Below are 22,081 nucleotides of genomic sequence, written 5' to 3'. Positions count from 1 at the left end.
TCTGTGATGATTGTATAACCCTGGTTTAGCGATGGGAGAATAAATAATAGAACAGTGGGTTCTCTTGGTCTGGCATTTCAACTTTTAATTAACTTTTCTTCGCTTCAACTTGCAATAAAACTCTTTCGTGAATAATTTCTAAACTAAAATCTCTTCCTCAAATTCAAAATCTCATAACTATGATAGTAAGTTTCCAGTACATTTAACATTTCGATAGCTACGTAAACCCCCGTTCCTTTTTCCCAGCTGCCAATAGAAAATTTTGCTTCATCACTCTTCTTCAATGCTTTGTTATATCGATAGTGTTTACCCCATACCCACTCGAGAGTCAACAGTCCCGTGAGAAACTGTGCGATACGATGACAAACGGATTTTTGTCTGTACCGTGACATTTTCCCTGCAAAACATGCGTGGGTCTCATTCACCAGGATCCCAGCTTCACCAATCAGAACAGTCTTGTCAAGGTATTTTAAATCATCATTAGTTATAATTAATAGCATCGCTTGTTCGCTCTAGCATACTTAACCGGTACAGCTTTAGGCTTCGATCAATTATGCTTTACGAAAAAAAAGGCTGAAGGAAAAAGAGGATGCATGCCGCCGCCACACCGGTAAATGTTAATATCGATTGGGCGTAACCTGCTGGTCTCCAACAATCCGCGGGATCTCAGCAGCGCGCTGGAACTGCGTCGAACTTATCGGGTTTAATTTTATCGTTTCATTTATTACCGCTGGAGATAAACTTCATCCACACGCCCCGAAGACACCGCGAAGACCGTTTATCGAGTCAATCTTATGCTGGCGGCAAACATCTTTATCAGCGCACCAGACCCGCACGATCCAGCATCGGCACGTCGAAATCCTACGGATTATGGAATAACGGAACGGATGTTTGCGCTTTTGCGTTGTCTTCTTCAGCCGCACCTCGCCGAAGATGAGTCCTGAGCGGAGGAGAATTGCATCTAGCAGATTCTAGTGTATGAAGTGTAATTTCTGTGTTCTACAGCGCACGCGCGTAACGAATGCAATAACTCACATACAACGTGCGGGTATTTGCATAAGAAGATTAACTGCACCTTCAACCTATTGTTAAGTAATCATCGCCCCACGCCAAAAGCAATTGCTCTGTGCGGTTATGCTGCTGCCGCCGCCGCCACGGCTTCGAGATAGCACGGTGGGATGCATCTTCAGCCGTATCCGCCCAGTTCCTATAGGACACTCGGTTGTGGGCAGACGATGCGAAATTATCATCAGTCATAACCGTAACCTAGAATGGCAACGTGCTTTTCTGTCATCCGTCAGTTTTCTGCGGTGCAGGAAAATGTACTAGTAGAGATAGAGTTGGGGATTTTCTCTAATGTCATTAGGCTGTCCTCCAAACAGTTGTCTAACAAATTTATTAAACTTGATCGCAATGATCACCCAGCATCAGAATCAACGCATAACAGCGAAATCCAATTTACTGCCTCGGAAGCAAACAGGCATCCGAAGGCGTGGACAACCGGTAAAAGCTTAAACATTGCATAATTGCATTTCGCTCCTCCGAATGGTTCTTACACGCGTACGCATCGCACTCCGCAAACTCCTCCCGCCGGTCACCGTTGCCGTCATCACGAACATCCATGTAGAAGCATGTATAAATCTGCAATTTTGCACGGTCGTAAAGAGTGAAGATTACGACCGTCGTCTTCGTCGGTGCAAACTCGGGGGAATGTTGGGGGATATGGTTTGAGCCAGCCCAAAGTACCCCGGGAATAAACCATTATACACTTGCCCCTATGCAAGCATCGTCGTTGTATCGCAAGCGAATCTCAGCTGGAACTATTGGACGATCCCACGGGGGTGACCGGAGGTCAGTGCAATGTGCTGTTATGTCTGACATATGTGTGTCTTGGGTTGAACGGCCACGTTACCTAGCGGAACAGGGCAGTTCAGTGCGTCTGTGAATGCATGAAATAGTTATACTTTAAATGGTGATGACACACTAGTTCTGTACAAAGTCTATGTAAAACAAAAAGTGACCGACTGCAGCCAAATATTTGAAATAATATGGTGCTCATGAAATTCACCGCTCGAATTTGTTTAGAAACTTTTGAACGAAACTACATTCTCAAATACTTCGACAGTGTAACATATAGGTTATCAGCCCATGGTCCCCAGTTTTCGATCACCATTTTCCTTTTTTTAAATATGTGTCGTTCCGCGAAAAATCAATTCATCGAAAAATCTTACATACGTCGTTTTATATCGTTCTAGGGAATCAAAATATTTTTGTGGTTTGAATATAGGTAAAAAATAACGGAAGAGAAACTTTCGACCGTGGACCCTTTCCAAAAACCGCTTCGGAGAGAAAATGCTGCATGCGTCATCTTGTAATAGAATTCCTTGAAAAAATCTTTTTTGCTTCAAACTTTATATTGACGAATTTCGCGCCAAGTCGAACAAATGTTGGCAGCACTCTCTCAGATTTTAATGAAACTTTCTGTACATGAAGACTTTGTCACAAAAAGCCACTTTGCATACTTTGTTTTTCCAAAAATGATCTAGACTGTCTTTTGAAAATGGTCAAACTTTTTTCACCAATTTTTTCAAATGGCTGTAGCCTAAAAATGACCAATTCTACAAAAAATGTTGCAAGAGTGATTTTCACAAAATCAGTCAATTTTTTTAATAAAAATATTGATAAAATTCTTCATCGACTCCTACACTAAAAAAATCGATTTTAAAAATTTAAAAACGATTTACTAAAAAACCCCATCTTTGATTTGGACGAAATTTGGTTCCAAGATAGGTAATTATGTTCCCTACCTACCATCAAAAATTCAAGTTGGGCACTTTAAAAAAAAGTTATTTGAAAAAAAACTTTTTCTTGTCCAAACTGATTTTTTTCCAGTGTGTTTAAATCGAAAACTAAACCAATGAAAGTCATAATCATGTCAGAATTCAATTTCCCAACTGCTAGTTTCCTGATACATGCAAAAAGCATCACTAACGAATTTGGTATATATTCATAACAAACTTGAATATAAACTTTCAAATGAGCACAATAATTAATTAACACTAAAAGGCTCCTACTTTAACTTTTTTTAAAATAATTAGCACGATGACGAAGTCGACCGATAAATCGACACACAATGACCTGCACTGCGAGCCGTGTCGAACAACCCCGCCATTAAGCTGTGGAACAATGTTTGCAAACACGGCCCACAGCAAAAATCAACTCACATCGACCCGCGCCTCGGCCATGCTAGCGCGCACAGACCAGTGGTCGTATATTTGGGCAGGTGCGGAGCATGAAAAAAATCCACATATAAAAAAGGCCCATAGGCTCTCTCGGTCTCCTCGATGCATTACGATCGAGGCGTAATGCAATAACCATCTTAAAACAATTGTCTGTCAGTGGTTCTTTAGCACTGATGCATGCAATATGCTTGATGCTGAAAACGGTCTCCCTGTTAAAATCCTCCTGGCAGAAGGGAATAATCTTCCGTGAGTTTGATTTTCACACGCGATCTACGTTTCGGTTTCAATCACAACAGCAGATATGAAATAACAACAACAATCAGCACTACCCCGCTCACTGCATGTATCTCGCCAATCGCTAACACTAATCAGACGGTACACTCGCAATTAAAATCACAGAGCTCTGAATCCGACCCGACTACCGATAAAGAAGCAAAACGTCCATTCACAATCTTTTATCAGAACACAAGAGGTCTCCGGTCAAAGACCCGGCAACTCTTCGGAGCCCTTTCGACTACTGATTATGACGTTGTGGTGTTTATCGAAACATGGCTCAACGACAATATACTTAATACTGAGCTGACCGATGAGTATGCAATATATCGTTGTGATCGAAATTCTTCCACAAGCCGTGCCGGCCGTGGTGGTGGTGTTTTGATAGGCATAAAGAAAAACAATCGAAGCAATATTGTAGCTATCGATGGGGCTGAGTCTCTAGAGCAGATTGCCGTTCGAGTCACATGTGGAACCGTATCTATCGTTATTTGTGTGATTTACCTACCACCAAATTCCGAGCTCGCTTTATATGAGCAGCATGCCGCCTGTGTAGATAAGCTGCTCAATCACATTGATGATCGCACTAGGGTTGTTGTTCTCGGTGATTATAAATTACCGTTGCTACGCTGGAGTTTTGATGACGAAATCGGATGCTTTATCCCTAATAATGCATCCTCTGAGCACGAGCTGTTGTTAGTCGAAACTATGATCGCTTCTGGTTTACAACAAGTAAACTACCTGACGAATGACAATGGAAGATTACTTGATTTAGCCTTTGTAAGTAGTGCCAGTGATTTTGAAATCATAGAACCACCCGTACCGCTAATGAAATTGGATCGTCATCATCATCCGTTTGTTTTGACCATTGACACTCTTTACGGTTCACCAGTGATTGACGATGTAGATGTGTGGTATGATTTCAATCAATGCGATTATGGCGAGCTAAATGCGAGAATCTCAAACATCAATTGGATTGAAATATTATCACTGGGTACTCTCGACGAGGCTGTGAACAGGTTTTATCGCGGATTGGGCTTAATTTTTCAACAACACGTGCCTCTGAGAAGACGAAAGCGCCGTTGCACAAATAAACGCCCCTGGTGGAACGATGAGCTGCGCAATCTGCGAAATCGGTTAAGGAAGGCTCGTAAACGATTTTTCCGGAAAAGAGGTGAAGATGATAAATCGTTTGTGCGAGATTTAGAGCGACAATTTCAATCATTGAATGCATCTTGCTTTCGATCATACGTTTCACGACTTGAGAGTAACATGAAGGACGAGCCGAAGCAATTTTGGGCTTATTTGCGGAACAAAACATCCACCCGTGGTTTTCCTGAAAACGTGAACTATCGTGACAGGACCTCAACGACACCTGCGGAGTCAGCAAATCTATTCTCGTCTTTCTTTCAAAGTGTGCTAAGTAATAACCCACCACCTTTGTCTGAATCGTACCTGAGTAGTCTGCCGACGTTCTCCTTGAATTTGCCTGTAACATCTTTCACCGAACGCGAAGTGTACACCAATCTACGTGGTGTTGACGGTTCAAAGGGACCAGGATCGGACGGAATACAACCATGTTTCGTCAAGGAATGCTCTTCATCGTTAGCTGTACCGATATCCATGCTTTTCAATCGCTCTCTCTGTTTGGGCCTAGGGGTGGCCCTTGGTGTGGGAAATTTGCAGATTGCTGTTAGTGGCTGGCTATGTTTACACTTGTCCGCAGACAAATAAAACTCTTGGATGGACCACTCAAAACAAACCGCAAACAACTTATGTGGACTGTATTTTGGAAAACCACTTGCAACTGGATGTGATTTATTGGAAGGAAAAACACTTTTTGCACTTTACACTTTATTTGGAAACTCACTCTGTCACTTGTACTTTACACTTCACTTGTACTTTACACTTCACTTGTACACTTTACTTGTTGGAATAAAACTGGTTGCTGCGATGCGCAGAATGCGCGTACTTATATTACACGCCACACGTTCTAGAAACGCGTGGCTCATCCGCGATGCTTGTCGATACCATGTCAAACATTAATTGTTTTTCGTCTCCTTTCCGCATCGGGCGATTGTATCGTTGGATCACTAACGCTCGCTGACGATGATGCAATACCGCGCGTATCGCTGCTGCTGCTATTGTTGTTGCTACTGCTGTGTGTGAGATGATCGTGCGCGAAAGGAATATTTGGCGTTCATTCAAGAATGTTCTTGCTAGTTGGAGATGTTGCTCGATAATAATGAAATGGTGTGGATAATTTTATTTGGCAGTGATTAGCGCTGAACAGAGGCGCGAACACTCTCGGTGAAAGTATTTTTCCCGCCAAGTGGAAGGAGGCTTTAATAACACCAATTCATAAAGCCGGTAACGTCCATGACGTCATAAATTACAGGGGAATTTCAATCCTGAGCTGCCACCCAAAAGTTTTTGAAAGTATGCTGTTAGATATTCTCTACCCTGCAGTAAAACACATCATCACTACAGATCAGCATGGGTTTGATAGAAAGCGCTCAACAACGACGAACTTAATGAGCTATGTGTCAACGCTGATTGATAAATTAGAGAAACGACAACAAATTGAAGCAGTGTATGTAGATTTCTCCAAAGCCTTCGATCGCCTTCCTCATCAGCTAGCTGTTGAAAAGTTGAGGCGAATCGGATTTCCGGACTGGCTGACCAATTGGATCTTCTCGTACCTTACAAACCGCAGTGCATCTGTGCGACTTGGAACAGTACTTTCAGACTCATTCGACATCACATCGGGTGTACCTCAAGGGAGTCACCTTGGACCTCTTCTCTTCGTGCTCTTTGTGAATGACATTTGCAGCGGATTGACATCGTGTAAGGTGATGTACGCAGATGATCTGAAAATTTATCGCATCATAACAACTCTGGTAGATTGTTGTGCACTTCAGATGGACATAGATAGGATCATGAATTGGTGTGATAGAAACGGAATGACTATAAACATTCAGAAATGCAACATAATCACATTCACACGAATACTCTCGCCAATTACGTTTGAGTATGCAGTGAGCGCCGCCCCAGTAAAACGACTTTCATCAATCAAGGACCTTGGTGTTATACTTGACCGTAAGCTACGTTTCATCGAACACTTCAATGCAGTTACTGCTAAAGCCTTTGCAGTACTAGGACTCATCAAACGAAACACCCGAGATTTCAACGACGTCTACTGCCTGAAGGCACTGTACATCAGTCTGGTACGCAGCATTCTAGAGTATGGAGTTATCGTTTGGGCCCCGTATCACACCGTACACATTAATCGCATAGAACGGGTGCAAAAGAGCTTCGTCCGGTATGCCCTTCGACGGCTTCCCTGGCGAAATCGATTTGAGCTACCACCGTATGAGCATCGTTGTGCTCTTATCAACCTGCCTACGCTACGAAACAGGAGAGTTTTTCTGCAGCGACTTTTTGTATTCGATCTTCTCGCTGACAACATTGACTGCCCTCTGCTTCTCGCTAAGCTGGACTTCAACGTTCCTGGTAGGTCTCTGTGGGGAATGGACTTCTTTCGGCGCTCTACTCATCGCACGCAGTACGGCCCGAATAACCCGGTAGATGTTTGCTGTCAGCTCTTCAATAGCGTTTTTCATCATTTTGACTTTAACTTAAGTAGAGAAATGTTTAAATTGAAAATAGGTTTAAGTTAGTATAGTATTTCAGTCTGTACGAAATTTTATTAATTCGAAGACAATATATTAATTCAATCTATGATGTTTGCAATACCGTCAAACCCCTCAACCTAGGGGGAATACAAGGTAGGCCTTTTTTTTTAAACAAGAAATGAGAATAACTCAAGAACTGTTCGATATATCAAATTATTCGGTTCAAAAAAGTGGTGTATTTCTATGATGGTAACAATTTTGTGGATCTGAAATGTTTAAAAATCTTTTTTTTTCGAGAGTTGTCCTACTAGAGTTGTAGAGCTAGGTTCTCGGAAGGGTTCCTCGTCAGAATCACACACTACAATTGCAGACGAGACAGGCAACGTTGCCCACTAAAACACTGCTTAAGGGACCACTTCAACGAAAAATACCTTGAAATATAATAGTCTAGGAACACTGCTGGTTGCTTTGATGTTCTTTTTCTCATAGTAAACAAAATTCTGGCCTACATTTGAAAAGATCCTCTTATGCGTTAAACTCATCTAATGTCTATTACATGCACAATTATTAGAGGTTTAGTTAATATTTCGGTAAATTGTTAGCATCTTCCATATAAATATATTAAAATATTATTATTATGTTTTGCTGTAGTCAAAATATATTCGATCAGAATACGATAGAGTTTCAGTTCGTTTTTGTAATATGCAATCAGAAGGAGTTATATTTTTTCGCGAAAGAAAAGCTCTACTTCCTCCATACATTAGTTTGTTATGTATCTACCAGGAGCAATGGATGGCAGTCGAATGGACGAATCCCAAACGAATTTTTTACAAGAGCGATTTTATGTTCTGACCAGTGCTTTGCTTTATTTTCTAAACCCCGTTTGCTCAAAATTGTTCGCTGTTATTGCTTATCAAAAAAATTTACAATACGCTTAGGTAAAGTGACTAGTCGTTTTCAGGATGAATGCGAGTCGTGCTCAAACAGCATATTCACGATGTGCGTTTCCCAAATATTGCACAACTTGTGTAAGACCGAGAAACTATTCATAAGGATTCCTGACCTGGCTCACATTAGAAGGCCAAAAGGGCACCAAGATAATCAGAATAAATTGGCTCCCTTTGCACATTCCTCACGAATCTCGGAGACAGCATAACTCAAAACTTTTATGAGTGGTTTGAACAATATGACTGCAATACGGGTATTTTGGAATAAAAATCTACATTTTGCTTTCCGGGACGTTTTACCATGCGGAATAAGATATTGAAATCCGGGACTATCGCGCATGATTCGGGACGTCTGGTCACTTTACTATAAGGATATTCTAGTGATATTTTCGTTTTTGACATTGAATTACTCCGGTGTAATCGGTGATAAACTCACTCAATCTTGGGTTGGGTGTTATCAGTCTGTCTCTTTTTCAAGACTACACCGGTATAACACTGTGCGATAACAAAAATGCTATAAGAAACTGCTACAATTGAAGAGGCAATAATGATCACTTTCCTTCATAGCGTAAGCCATCAATTGAATAAACTCGACCAAAGTAGGAATCAAACATTCTAGAATTTTAGACTCAGGCGTTATCGGTTTATTGGCGATCCATGGAGCCGACGATAGTTTCTTAGCAAGAGATCCAACCAAGATACATGAGAAGATGGGCTAGCTAAGGAACAATAAGGTCGCTGACAACGATCAACTGCCATGTATTTTATTCAAAGGCATGGGAAAGGTATTGGCTCCATAGAAAATTACCCCAGAATAAAGATCATTTTCTATCAAAGAAAGGTACTGGCTAAACCCGGAGGAGACTTTACCGAGGGATATGATGGAAGCAGTATTGCCCAATGCCTCAACCGTGACAATGCTGAATGTATTATAACAAATTTGCTAGTGCATAACCAATACTAGTTATGCTAATCCCTTTTCAATTAGTTTGCTGGATATATAGTTTGACAAGCCATATTCATCAACAAACAGGGGAATTTACTACTAGTCGGCCTTGAGAAAAACTTTTCCGATACCATATTGTTGCCAAAGTCAATGTAAACAAATGGCAATTGTCCTTTTTTGTTTCGGGGAGGAAATTCTGGTCCACAGGTCGTCTATGCGTATACTCCAGGTTGGAATACGTCCACTTTTTTATCGTGAAGGGATCAAGGTAAGTTGGATATCATCAATACTAGAGTATCGAAGATAGGCGGTCCAAAAGAGAAAAGAGTTTGAGAATCTCATACTGTTCGATCGGTACTGAGCTCTGAATCATTCGGACAGGATATCTTCGAATCAGACAAGTGCATTAAACCGCTCTCTATTTCTTATTGTTTCTTGCTATTTATTACAGGAATCAATGCGCTATGAATACGCTCCTCGCTCTAATAACCTAGGAATGAGCGTTTTTGTGAACTTTCCAATAAGCCACAGTTGACTTTGAAGTGGTCCGTTAAGGCAAATTGCAGCGGGCCGTGGTTCTGAATGTGATATTCATTGTACGGTTCAGATATGTGCGGACGTAAAGATTTTACGATCGCGTGTATCATCGTGAAGAGATCGAGCATTTGTACGCTAAAGTGTTCAATCGCGTGTGCGTTTGTATGTTGCGTGTGCTAACGTGTATGTAACTTTGCGTGTATAAATTCCATTTTATAACCGTGTGCCTTTCGCATATTCGTGTGTGTTCTTGGATGATCGCGCGCGAACCGTAAATCTGATTCTTAATTTTCTATGTGCGGTTTAGATGCTAGAAGAAAGTAAGATCTTCCATATCACTGAAGTTCCCGGTCATGTCGCCATGGAACGTGTTGTCCAGTGGATATGAGAGCTTTCTTTTTTTAATTGGTTTAGTTGTAGACATGGACCTAGTCTACTGATACCGAAGATAGAAACTTACAGAAATGACCGATTCATGATCGTGCGAACGCGGGAGTTGTTAGGTTCACAGTTGAGATAGCGTTTGAAAAATTATAAGCCCTGAGACGTTCACCTGATCACCAAGATGTTATCATGTTTGAGAGATCACGCGTGTAAGTGCCGTGGATGGTCGCGAAGGGCTCAAGCATTTGTACGTTAACGGGTTTGTCACGTGATGCTTCCTCAGAACAAAATAAGAAAATAATGAAGTAATAATGGAATATTTGTTTAATGACATAAACTCTTTTCAATGGGATTCTAGGATAATAATAGTATACTTAGTTGCTAAATTAGACAATACCTTCTCACAAACTGAGATTCTGAGATGATTATGAGTTTCCGATAAAAATACACTGAAAAAAAAATCAGTTTGGACAAGGAAAAGTTTTTTTCAAATATTTTTTTTCCTGGAAAGTGCCCAACTTGAATTTTTGACGGTAGATGGGGGACATAATTACCTGTCTTGGAACAAAATTTTAGTAAATCGACTTTAAATTTTTAAAATCGATTTTTTTCAGTATAGGAGTGGATAAAGCATTTTTTTCAATATTTTTATTCAAAAATTTGACTTATTTTGTGAAGATCACTCTTACAACATTTGTTTTGTAGGATTTGTCATTTTTAGACTATAGCCATTTGAAAAAAAATGGTAAAAAGGTTTGACCATTTTCAAAAGACAGTCTAGATCATTTTTGGAAAAACAAAGTATGCAAAGTGGCTTTTTGTTATAAAATCTTCATCTACAGAAAGTTTCACTAAAATCTGAGAGGATGCTGCCAACTATGAATACGATTTAGCGCGAAATTCGTCTATTATAAATCGCATTTTATTGATTCATCTCTTTATTGCGCCTATGAAAATTCCCGAAATATGTATATTTTCGTGCTTTTTAAGAGAATCGCAGGACCATCAGCATGTCACCAAAAACTAAGGTACCCACTGTTGTACCATTCGGAGGATCCGTCTGCGAGCAAGTCACCGTTTATTCTGTGCGTTCGAGTAACCGAAAAGGATGATCACACAGAAAACGCACCCGGAATTTGTGCGATCAGATTCAGATGAAGTTCAGCGGACGCCTTTTGATGAACAACGAAACCTAAGTCAAGGCAGATTTTAGACAAATTCCCGGACAAACGCGGCATCTGGCGACAGCACAGGGCCTTGTTTTGAACAAATGTAAGTTTGTTTTCGCCAATAAATTTACCAGGGTTTAAATGATCTGGCAAGGAATTTGCAGCTCGGGACCCAAACTCGCCATCTTTTCAACACCAACAAAACATCCAGAAATGTATACTTACTTCCGAGAAGGGTCGTCGATAAGAATATCGATCTACCCAACTGCTTGCAATTACATCTAGTCGAAAATGATGGGCAATTATCAAGCGAAAGTTCAATAAAACATGAAAAATGATTCAAAGTACCGCATAGCTGGACGCTGAGGTTTACTAGTCCAGTGTGCGCCAGAACTACCGCGAGTTCATCCAAACACCGTCGAAGTAACTTTCGTTTCATTGAAATACACTTCTATTTAGAAGATGTAATAGTTGTGCTAGTGAACCATTCGCCTAATTTAGCCGCCAATTGTCACGAAATATTTTTCGGTTGATAAATCACACACAAATCCTAGGTTACTTTTGATTTTATTGACTATCCGAGCTCCGGTTCCAGAGTTACGGGTTAAAGTCAGTCGTGCAGTAAATTTCGACATTTTAATATGATTTCAAGATGAGGCATAACTTATTGAAATATCTTAGATTCGCAGGTCTAGATCACTAATGACAGACAAGCAATATTTTGGTCCAAGCTCAAACTGACGATCTAGAGCCCCTTACGGCATGGCGGTAAAAGTAGTTTTAGTACATCTGGTAGAATCGAAATATTAGTATTCCAAAGAAAATTTAACCGCAGACGTCTTCTTAGCAACCAATGGAATATGGGTATGACTTACACGATAAAATTGTTTTGTTGATGTGATGCAAAATACTCTTTAGAATTGTTTGGAAATGTGTACTAAAAATCTATTGAGTAGCACAAAAATATCCAACTGTTCCCAATACTGTTTTCTCAGTATTTCGTTCTTGAAATAGAAAATAATTTTGTCAATCAGTTACCCCATAGTGCGACGTAAAGATTTCATGATCACGTGGAAACGAGCATTTATATGTTCGCGCTTAATTGCTAGGACGTTCACCGAGATTCATGCTTCATATTTACGAGATCGCGGGCGTAAATGTGTGTGGATGATTGCGATTGCATTCGTGACCAGATTTATGTTATCACGAAAGGTACACGCGTTTCTTTGTTAGCGTGTTTGATCGCGTGGGCGTTTTGTATCTAATATGCTATAATTTCGCATGTTTGAATTCGTTTAAATAACGGTGTTGCCATTTGCATCTTCGCGAGGGTTGTCGTTCTGATGTTTGTTTTTGAGTGTACAGTTCAGATGAACGAAGAAGGTGAGCTCCCTCGTCTACCCGGGGGTCTCCAGCTCCGGGCGCCCTGAGACTTGTTGGCAAGTATATAAAAGTTCCGAATTTTAAAGTGGGATCTCCCGAACGAGTACGGTTCATGAACGTGCGAAAGCGAGCGTTTGTATGTTGGCTCTTGAGACCGTGGTTTTCAAAAACTACGTAAGTCCGGAACGAGGGCGTTAGTATGCGCTTGCGACCGGGTGTGGATTATCACGAAGGAATCGAGCGTATGTTATTGTGCGCGTTCTTTCAATCGCGCGCCCGCATTCCAGCGCATTTATACTCTCGCGCGTACTAAAGCCGTGTGTTCGTTTTCTTATTCCCGTTTGTTTTTGAGTGTCGCAATGAAAGAAGTAGCATAAGAAGAAACAACACATTAATTGGGCATTCATTCAGTAATGGTTAGATGGTCGTAGGACTCGTATACTACATTATATCAGAGAAAGACATTATATTACACCCTATTGAGAAAATGGATTTAAAACCGTCTATATACACGAAGGACACAAAGTTTAACTATAATTATTCAAGGACTTCGTCTCTTCACGGCGCTTGACCAAGTACAAACTTCAGGCACAAATCCCCGACTACATACGGGGAACGTGCCATTTAAGCCAATATATTCTGATTCCTGAAGTACAGACTTAGCAGGTAGTATGTATCTGTTTTAGCCGTATGGAAAATCACCTCCAGGTTTCGTGGTGCTCGACCGACAATATGTGAGGTGTGGTTTTTGGAAGTGAGCTTAGCATCTAATTCGAGTATAAAATCCTTTACAGAATATTATTGCAGAATTTTTTGCTGGATTTAGAACAATTCGATTATCATTACACCAAATGGTAAAAATATGGAATTGTTACTGCAACAAATGTGCATCCGTCAAAGTCATGATACGGTTTCAAATTTTGAAGTCATCCGCGAACGACAAGCGTGGTCAACTCAGTCTATGATTTACATCGTTGATGTAAAATACAAATATGAGTGGTCCACGATGGCTTCCTTGTGGGATATCAGACATTGCTGCAAATGTTTCAGAACCGTCGATGGCCATCTTCATAGGCTAATGCTCACGACCAACGAGATACGACTGCCACCAAGCAAGGAGCGATCCGTTCAATCTCAGTTTTGTTAACCCATTATATCCTAGCGCATGAAACTTCATACGCAGGACAATCCATCGTTTAACGCGTATATACTGTGGAATTTTGGCATCTAACTGCTTTATTATTGCACTAATGGGATCATTACACCGCATACTTCATTGTGAAGTAAGACAGCTGCCATTTTTTGTCATTTTATTTACATTTTGTAACCGTGTGTTGTTGAGGCAAATGGCGGCTGAAAAGTAAGCAAAATATTTGATTTAATTTTATTGTTAGGATTAGTGCAAATAATTCCATTATGTGACAAAACTTTGTCACAGGTGCAAAAGAAGTATTGTCTATCAAAAAATCCGAAGAAATATGCCAAACAACTTAAAATTTGTTGTTTTTATTTAAGAGCGCGAAATTTTTTGCATGAGATATTTTCAATCTCAAAACCATTTTAAGCGGTGATTTTGTCTTTCCCATAATCTTCGATACATTTTTTGATGGAATTGAGGATATCACTGCATTTGGCTCACTTTTTGAAACCCCTGGGTTATAATGGGTTAATTTGGCGATGACAATGTCGTGTTTGATTCTGTCAAAAGCGGCGAACAGATTCTACACGTAAATGAGTAGTTGTTTAAAATTTTAAAATAATAATCGATGTTGACGATGTGAGTAGTGCGCTGTTCCAGCTTGTCCTATTAATGAGTAGCATTATTTTTGAGTATCTAGATAGAAATGAGTTCTTACCACTCAAAAATGAGATGAAAATATTGTCAATCAATTGTTACCTACAGATAAATATTTTGAACTAGGCGTGTACTTTTATTTAATTTGACAGCTACTGCCAAATACGTCATAATATATTTTTCAGATTAGGGACCATTCATAAATTACGTAACACAAAAATTGCCCAAAATTGACTCCCCCCTCCCCCATGTAACAAATTGTCACAAATTTCTATATCCCCCCCTCCCCTATTACGTAACAATTTCCTTGAAAAATATTTTTTTCTTCTGTGAAAACATGTTACGTAACGATCTAGCTTACTCGCCCTCCCCCCTATGTCACAATATGTAACAACTTGTCGAACCCCCTCCCCCCCCTTAAAAGCGTTACGTAATTTATGAATGGCCCCTTATATTTAACAACTGAATTCGAAAATAAAGAAATATAGCTCTATCACCATCAAATTAACCTTTCCTCGCCCTATCTTCTGTTCATAAGTGTAGGGGAGCCCGGGGCTAGTTGGCGGTTGGGGTAAGTTGGCGGAAGCGCCTTTTCTCCGTTTCTATTAGACATTAAGCGTTGCCTCTCATTGTGTACCTTAAGAAATGTGAAACACATTATCCGATGTGTTTTTGTTGCAAAACATTTTGTTTTGTTGAAATTGTGGGCGGTATTGTGTTTTCGAGCATACCAAATAAATTTTCTAAATTTTAAATACTTTGCGGTATTTAGGATGATTTTCCATCTATTTCACGAATGATTATATTTTTCGATGGCGCATGAAAAGAGCTTTTAGTATACGTATAGATATTACATTTATCCACAAACAAAAGTTATTTTTTAAATAGTTTTTAATAAAATATGCGGTAGAGGTAAGTTGGCGGTGTTGCACGCGGGGCAAGTTGGCTGTACTATTTACAGTGCAAAAAAGTCATCAAAAAATTTTATTTCTGGAATTCACTCCAAAATAAGAAAATCTTTTTCTTGTGTATCTCGCCAATGTAGGAGTCATTTATTCCGACCAATTGCACGAAGGATTTCGAAAATTATTTTTGAATAGGGAGCGTCAAAGTCAAAATACCGGGGTATTGAAACTGAAATATAATAGCAAATGTTGGTTAATATACAGTTTTCTCAAAAAGACATTCAGCACGTTCCAAATCCTTGAAGTAATTGAATTTCCATTTGATTACTTAGTTTTTGGCATATCCTCACATACAGCCAACTTACCCCGGAACCGGGGTAAGTTGGCGGATTTTCCGCGTCACATATTTTTGTCTCTAAAAATGGAAACAATGCATCAAACACTTTTAAAAAAAATCAGAGATGTTGCCAACAGTTTGCTCTTTCATGCCGCGTGTTCTATTTTGCAAGACTTTTTGCATCAAAGTGGTAAAAATTGAAAACTGAAAACACCGCCAACTAGCCCCGGTCTCCCCTACTCCTCGTAGATCGTCATTTATTATTTAGAAGCTGGACGTACTTTTTTTCATCATTCTAGTTCGAAAATAATTAATTAATATAAATATAAAAATGCGTCTCCATTGCTATTTCTTTTTAATTTTGCCAGTCTATCCCAATTTTTCGCCAAATTGACCTTGGCTGAAATGAAAAGAAAAGCTTTCTAATCAGTACAGTATGATCGCTGGTATCGTCGTCGTTAAGGCATTAGAAATTGAGGATTAATGAAACATCATGAGATTTTTTTTTTCTAAACTATAACCGAACCAACAAGTGACTTATTTTTGGTGATTTTGTATTATAATACAACCATGCGAACAAAAACCGTATAATGCTACCATAACCAAAAATAACCGTATAATGCTACCATAACCAAATTTTGAACACATTAAACATAATTATAAAATTGCTACTTCAATATTCTCCAATTGCCGATTATTAGGGAAAACACATTTCATCCACAGCGTGATACAACCCTTTTGAAATCATCAGAATGTGATAATCCATTAAGCGATAAATATACCAAATTATAGACGTGTTTCCTATATATCTTGTTAAAATTTACACTTTCTTCTTCTTCTTGTTTATTTGACACTGGCTCAATGCGTTAGTATAACTGAGCCGTGAATCTTTTAAGTTTTCTACAATGTGTAAAAATTAAAATTAACTTTCAACTATCCATAGGGTCGCACAGTGTCGCTTATCCGGACAAAACCTAAAAAATTTATTTTGGATTTTTCATGATTTAACATTTTTTTCTGTTTCTTAACAGGTTGAACAGAGTCTTCTCAAAGTATTAAGTTCTGAGGACGAAAGTCCGATTTTTTACAGAACTTCAAAAGTGAAATAGATGATGAATTCTGCAAAAAACTGTTTCCAAACCTAAGTTATTCAAATTAATATATCTATTTAGTTAAGAGTCCGATTATGGTCGAACTGGTTTCATTTGAAAGTCTATTCGTTGGACTTATAGTTACTATTTGATTTAGTCGATGGAAGCCTTTCTTCTCGTTCAGACATGAAGAACAAATAATAAATCGTGCAATAAATAAGTTATAATGTTCAAAAAAGCTGTACTTTTTTTTGAAACAGTTCGGAAAGATCGCTTGTTGTTCATGATACTTGAAAATTAGTGTACTTTCCGAAAATGAATATCTTGTTTTGCCCCTGTTTGCCCCGAGATATGAAAAGAGGTGATTTTTCATGATATGTCTGAAGGAAACGTCTGGTAGCCTTTGATTACCCAGGGTTCGTAATATAATTTATAGATGTGTCTTATCATTATCAACAATTGAAAAAAATGTGCATTCTGCTAAAAAAAATTCACTACACCTAATTTTTTGAAAATGAACTTTCGGATGTAGTGCACTTTATATTCGTAAATATTGAATTTTGGAACCACCCTAGGTGCCAACATTTTGAGGCAATAAAAAAGCGAAAAATTAACATCAAATATGAATACAGCGTCACAAAATTACCTTAATGTGAAGTTTTCATCTAATTCGGGCCACTTTTAAGGTTTTGTCCGACTTTTGTATGGAAGGTGATCACTGTGAGTCGTGTTGACGCAGCCTGCTGCTGCGTTTTGAGATCCTCTTCCTTGGTGGCAAAAAATGAGGTTTGTTGTCTGCCGCACATTAAGGGTCATTCGGTCCGTCTTCTCTCGCGTTTTCGTTCATGTCCATGTCGTCATCGGTACTGCATTCATGATGTTCATGGTCCGATGTTCTAGTTTGTTTCTTGTACTACCGGGTCGCTGTTGTAAATCCTTCTTCATCGGTGTTTGATTCTTTATTGGTGGTGTTGGATGTTGGTTTGGAGACATTTGGTGTAATTGTTGTTACTTCGATGTTGGTAATGGCAGTTGGTTTAGTGGTACTGGGCCCGATCATTGTTGAGCGGGTGTTTGTTACAGCCCGGTCCGCAGTCGTTGGTTTACCAACCGGTTGCGGTTTAGCATACGACGACTGTATACCGGCTTTGGTCGTCGCAGGGGGAATTTCCTTAGCAGCCTCTGCGCAAGGTTTTCCGTGGTGTAGCGGCTGATCGCAATATTGGCACGTAGGAATCTGCCCTGGGTACGTGACTAGTGTTCGTTGAGAATGTACAATACCTTTAGGGCATCTGCCTGAGATAGACAAGTAGTAGGGAATAGGTTTTGTCGGCCGCATTCTCACTACACGAACGCCGTTGCCAAGTCCTGGGAAGAAATTTCTCCAAGTATCTTCTTTAACACTATCCACTTCTCCGCATTTTGACATGAGTTTTTTGATAGCGGCGGGACTAGTACGTGGTGCCAGGTCATGTAGCTTTATTTCAATACTGTCATTATCAATATACGTTGGGATGTTGTATAAAGTGTCATTACATTCGACGGCGTGTTTCAAGTTGTTCTGCGAAGCAAATGATTCTGCTTGGCTAATGTTTTTGAACGTAATCAATACTGCATGACGTAAATGATGGAATTGCACGCCGCTAATTTCTGCTATGTTGAGCTTCATGTTCACCTTCAACAATTGCTCCACTTCACGAATCGATGGTCTTACCGGACATTTCGAGAAGTCAACAGCAACACAGTTTATCCACAACGGGACATACTCTTCCTTTGCATGATCACTCATTGTTTGTTCACGTTTCACACACTACACCCAAAACTCGGCCGTAATACCTTTACGGTAATAAGAAAAAAAATGCTCTAATAGCAAGACGTTTCATGCTAAAATGGTCCCAACAAAAAATTCCCCAAATGGCAATACCAACACATTCAAATCTCTTCTGCATCGCACTCATGTTTCATCAATTCTTATTCAATAAATATTAACGCGTCGAATTGTCTGGAAGTGTGTAGCACTTCGCTTGTCATTGTATTGCGCATCGAGCAAAGCGAACATAATGATGATAGAGACGAGTTTCGTTTTTTTCTACGCGACACATTCCGTATTTGAAGATCGGCTCACACTCGGCTAGCTTCAAAGCACAGTCAGAAAAAACGACTCGGAATAGTGGTGGGGTACTTCGGCCGGTGTTAAATTGAAATTTCTTTTCTATCACGGACGTTAACAGCAAGGTAGCGACTGCACAAAACATGAATAGTCCTTCCCGTCATGTATGGGAAGCAAGACCTATGGTTTGGATCCACGTATCCGAACCGAGGGTCCAGATCCAGACACTTGTCTGGATCTAAGCACCAGGTCTGGGCCTGGTTCAGGTCCGGACTTGGTAAGGGGAAAAGGGGATGGGCCAGATCCGGGTACTAGTCCGGATCCGGGTACTGGTCCGGTTCCGGATACTGGTTCAGATCCGGGCACTGGTTCGGATCTGGGCACTGGTTTGGATCCGGAAAGTCCGGATTTGGGGACTGATCCGGATCTGGCAGCTAGGCCGGATCCGGAAACCGCCTAAACTTTTTATTCCACTATCCGACCTACCCAGTAAAAAATCCGTAATTCTGGCTGGTTTCTGCCAATATTGGGGCAGATTCCAGCCTGAATTTGGTCAGAGATCCGCCAGGATTCCGGTTGGTTTAGCTCGGTACTAGAGATGGTCGGGTTTCAATTTTTTCGAACCCGAACCCGACCCGAACCCGAGAGCATGAAAATTTAAAAACCCGAACCCGACCCGAGCCCGAAATTATGAAATTTGAAAAACCCGAACCCGACCCGAGCCCGAACATTTTTAAACTTAAAAACCCGACCCGACCCGTACCCGAGAATGAAAATTTTGTAAAACCCGAACCCGACCCGACCCGAGAATTTTAAAATCTGAATACCCGAACCCGACCCGAACCCGAAAATTTAAAATTTGAGAAGCCCGATCCGAATCCAACTTGCTAATACGGAGAATCAACCAAAGATCTCGAAGATGACCCTAGGCTCATCTAAGAATAGTAAAATCACTCGAATCTGAAGTAGCACCATACACATTGAGTTATATCTACATATGGCAAAACAAATCACTGCCGAGTAGAATCCGCATTTATATTTACTATTATTGAACGTCGAATTTGTAATGTTCTGAGAAACTTATAAATCGTCGATATCTTAACCGGAAATTAAGTTAAATCCGCGGCTAACTCATGGGGAAACAGAAAGCTTAATGGTCACAGTTTCCTACACAGCTCGTCGTACTTAACTAAAATTTCTAATTTTTTACCAGAAACCATTCCTGCAAGGCAGTTTCATATAATTTGTTACATGTATTAAATTAAGCTATGGCCAATTGGCAATTCGAATTCGACAGTTTACATCAACCTTGTCAATCAAGATTTTCTGACGTGTTCTTTATGTTCCATCATAAGCGTTAGCATGATCTATGATTGGGTATCTAAGTTATTTTATGCTTCAGAGACAAAAAATTTTTGCAATCAATTCCGTTCGTGGAAATTCATGTATTTTCATGATGGAATCCGACTCATGCAACATCTCAGCCCGGGAACAATCTGACTGAAAGTGCTTGTTTCATATATGTACCACTGATTTGATAGTGAAACCTGGCGGAAGTGAAGCTAGGTTTAGGTCTGGTGGAACAAAGACAGTCTATAGAAAATAAATTTGGCCTAAATTATCTGCTTTTAAAAAAATAATGCGCCCTTTTCAAATTTGAGCCGCCATAATGACACCAAAGTACCACCAAATATGTGAGTTCAAATCCGTTACAGTTTATTTTAATTGCAAGCAATCTTTATCATACACCAAGTTGATTATTAAACTTCCGTTAAAGCAGGCACAACCTATTTGTTTCATTTGACCAACTTAACAGTGCTCGCTTAAAGTTTGTTTGGGGTATAAATGTACCCCAAAAACTGTTTACGTTAGTGTTTTGTCATGTGTACATAATTAAAAAAATTTTATATCTTTTTTTAAAAGCAAAATATCGATACATAGTAAGCGCGAAACATGTGTAAAATTGTATTAGTTCCAACTCTGCCGAATAAGAGTATCTGTTATTTGATATAACAAAGCACTATAGCAAAGTAACTAGAAAATGCTTTTGGATCGGTATCGTAATTTTTGCTTTTGCGGATGAAAGAGTCAAAACACATTCGTGGATAGGGGTGGCGTAGCGTAGTTGGTAAATCGATTGCCTTGTACGCTGCGCACCTGGGTTCGAGTGCCGACCCCGCACGTAGGGTTAGAAATTTTGCATAAGAAATTTTTCTAACCCGAAGAGGCGAATAGAACCTCTATAATTGAAATAAAAATAAAAAAAACATTCGTGAATATGATTTGTATATAGTATGCAAGACGCATCATTCGATTCGTTATCTTCTGCAGCCCAGGCTCTGGAACATACTTATTTTATATACACACGTACAATGCACCGACTCTACCTGTTCCTTCGACGCCTTCCTGTTTGATCTCCGTTACTGCATATTGCTGTATTTTTGGCGTTTGTATTGGCGTTTGGTTTCCAAAAAAGCATCGGAATAAATATACTCTTTGACCGGTTTTTGAAAAAAAATGTTTGGAATTAAAATTTAATAAGCTTGACAACGACGTATAAATGGTCAAAATCGATTTGAAACTACCGGAGTTATAGCAATATGAAGGAAAAAGGGAATTTTGGCGTATTTTGAAGCCTTGTTCTATACAAAATGAAGTATTACATAATTAAATAGTCACGAATATTTTTAAACAGGTTACTTTACGAATGATTTTAGAATTAAACTATCCAATTTACTTATAAATTTAATAAAAATTCGACATATTAGAGCGATTTTAGTTCTGGAGTACGAATGTACCCCACAAAACCATTTACGTAGAGAAAAAGTCGCCGCGGCCTAAGTATCGGTTATAAAGTACCTGTCGAAATTTGTATTCTATTATAGAAACTTGAACCGATATTTTCCGATAAATTCCTGTTGACTTGGTTTATTACTAATAATCATGGAAAATAAATCGCAGAGATTTTAGATGTGAAACATGTATTATTGAATGCTATCTCATGAATGTTCGTTTAAAAAATTAAATAATTCAGGCAGCTTGCGAATCTGAAGAGACGGAATTTTATGCAAGAATGAAAAAATACAATATTTGAGCACCAGAAAATACGACGAATTCTAGCGATTCAGAGGTGCTAACATTTGGTACGGTTATATGTGTCATCCATTCGTATCACGAAGTATAATTCACTACTACAAAAAAGACTGCGTTTGTATATAGACGCAAACAGTGTCGTGAAATGGTTGGGTTGTTTTGTTCAAAACCCGAACCCGACCCGACCCCGATAATTTGTAATTAGAAAAACCCGAACCCGACCCGAGCCGGAAA

The 22,081-nt window shown here is 39.5% G+C and overlaps 1 protein-coding gene across 1 annotated transcript in view; it reads left to right on the top strand.

The window, feature by feature from the left end:
- Positions 1-22,081, top strand: part of LOC131685016 (A disintegrin and metalloproteinase with thrombospondin motifs 9) — an 811,665-nt gene that overhangs the window by 633,372 nt on the left and 156,212 nt on the right.

This window comes from Topomyia yanbarensis, chromosome 2 (assembly GCF_030247195.1).
Source record: "Topomyia yanbarensis strain Yona2022 chromosome 2, ASM3024719v1, whole genome shotgun sequence".
NCBI classification, from domain to species: domain Eukaryota; kingdom Metazoa; phylum Arthropoda; class Insecta; order Diptera; family Culicidae; genus Topomyia; species Topomyia yanbarensis.
This window is presented reverse-complemented; position numbering and strand designations above follow the sequence as displayed.